We start from the raw sequence: 2,654 nt of genomic DNA, 5'->3' as shown, positions 1-2,654 counted from the left end.
TTTCAGAATTTTCCACAGTTTATTGTGATCCACACAGTCAAAGGCTTTGGCATAGTCAATAAAGCAGAAATAGATGTTTTTCTGGAACTCTCTTGATTTTCCTATGATCCAGCGATGTGAGGTGTCAAATGTATGTCCCTGAGTACAACACAGGCTAGATCAGTGGATTCTCAAGTATCCTTCTCCATGTGTGATTCCTGGGAGAAGACGTCCCTGAGAGATCACAATTCCCTGTCCTGGTGGCAGGGCAATGCTGGACTTGCTGGCCTTAGGGTCCTCTGATGTCACATCGAGCTAAGTAAATGCATACCTGGGACTTAGTCACAGCTACTCTTACTTAATACACCAATTCTATTACATAGGTGGAATTTCCCTATTTATAGATAAGGAACAAGAGACCTAAAAGAGTCATTTCCTGTCAGGAAGGAAATTTTCAAAAAATATGCGTAGCATCTTCCCACTAGCTATCTATTTTACACATAATAGTGTATGCATGTCAGTGCTACATTCACAATTTGCCCCACCCTCTCCTACCCCCACTGTGTCCACAAGTCCATTCTCTATGTCTGCATCTTCATTCCTTCCCTGCAGATAGGTTCATCAATATCATTTCTTAAGATCCCATGTATATGCATTAATATATGATATTTGTTTTTGTCTTTCTGAGTTACTTAATTCTATATAACAAGATCTGAGCTCATCTACCTCACTACAACTGACTCAAATTTGTTCCTTTTTTGGCTGAGTAGTATTCCATGTATACATGTACCAATTTTGTTATCCATTCCTCTGTTGATGAACATTTCAATGTGTATGTGTTCAGTTGCTTAGTCATGTCTGATTCTTTGTGACCCCATAGACTGTAGCCATCAGACTCCTCTGACCATGGAACCTTTTAGGCAAGAATACTGGAGTGTGTTGCCACTTCCTACTCCAGGGGATCTTCCAAACCAAGGAACTGAACACACGTCTCTTATGTCTCCTGTATTGGCAGGTTGATTCTTTACCACTGTGCCACCTGGGAAGCACGTTGATGGACATTTAGGTTACTTTTAAGTCCTGGCTATTGCAAACAGTGCTGCAATGAACTTTTGGATGCAAATATCTTTTTGAAATATGGTTTTCTTCAGATATATACCCATGAATGGGATTGCTGGGTCATACAATAGTTCTATTTTTAGTTTTTCAGGGAACCTTCACACAGTTCGTATTGCCTATATCAATTTCTATTCCCACCTATGGTATAGCAAGGTTCCATTTTCTCCTCACCCTCTCTATCATTTACTGTTTGTAGATTTTTGTGATGATAGCCATTCCGACCAGTGTGAGGTGATATCTCATCGTAGCTTTGATTTGCATTTCTCTAATAATTAGTGATGTTGAGCATTTTTTCATGTGCTTTTTAGCCATCTGTTTGTCTTCATTGCAGAAATGTCTATTTATGTCTTCTGACCATTTTTTGATTGGGTTCTTTTTTAATTGAGCTGCATATGCTCTTTGTATATTTTGGAGATTAATCCCTTACAAACTGCTTTGTGTGTAAATATTTTCTCCCATTCTGAGCCTGGCTGTTTTGTTTTCTTTATGGTCTCCTTTGATGTTCAAAAGTTTTAAAGTTTAATTAGATCCTATTTATTTTTGTTTTTATTTTCATTACTCTAGAAGATGAATCTAAAAAGATCTTATTGTGATTTATGTCAGAGAGTGTTCTGCCTATGCTCCCCTCTAAGATTTTTTATAGTATCTGGCCTTACATTTAAGTATTTAACCTATTTATAGTTTGTTTTTGTGTATGGTGTTAGGTGGTGGTGGTTTAGTCGCTAAGTCATGTCTGACTCCTGTGATCCCATGGACTGTAGCCCACCAGGCTCCTCTATCTATGGGATTCTCCAGGCAAGAATACTGGATCCAGTTGCCATTTCCTTCTTCAGGGGATCTTCTAGGCCCAGGGATTGAACACAGGTCTTCTGCATTGCAGGCAAATTCTTTACCACTGAGCCATCTGGGAAGCCATATTTCCAGTATCTACCTTCAAAATAAGAATGCTTGGGGTGTCAAGGTAATGTTTCTAATTATACATGAAGATGTCCAGTTTTCCCAGCATGACTTTTTGAAGAGACCATCTTTTCTCCATTGTATATTCTTGCTTCCTTTTTCATAGATTAGTTTACCAGAAGCACCTGGTTCAGGCTTTAAATCCCACTTCATTGATCTATATTTCTGTTTTGTGATACCACCATACTCTTTTGATTACTGTAGCTTTGTAGTCTACTCTGAAATCAGAGAACCCAATTCCTCCAGCTACTTTTTTTTTCTCTTTTCTTCTGAAGTAAAGGATTATATAGGAATGCAAGATATTTCTGTGTATTAACTTTGCATCACCACATTGTTTGGTAAACTCTAGTTTCTGGTAGTATAGTATTATGGCATCTGCAAACAGTGATGGTTTTACTTCTTCTTTTCCCTATTTCTTTTTTCCCTTATTGAGCCTGGCTGAAGGCTTGCCAATTTTGGTTATTCTTTATAAAAATCAAGCTCTCAATTTTATTGATCTTTTCAATTTTTGGTCTGTATTTCATTTAGTTTCTACCACTATTTCCTTCTACTGACTCTGAGCTTTCTTTGTTCTACTTTTCCTAATTCCTTTGGATGGT

This window comes from Cervus canadensis, chromosome 4 (genome assembly GCF_019320065.1).
Source record: "Cervus canadensis isolate Bull #8, Minnesota chromosome 4, ASM1932006v1, whole genome shotgun sequence".
Classification (NCBI taxonomy): domain Eukaryota; kingdom Metazoa; phylum Chordata; class Mammalia; order Artiodactyla; family Cervidae; genus Cervus; species Cervus canadensis.
The sequence above is the reverse complement of the archived record's forward strand: the minus strand, read 5'-3'. Positions refer to the sequence as shown.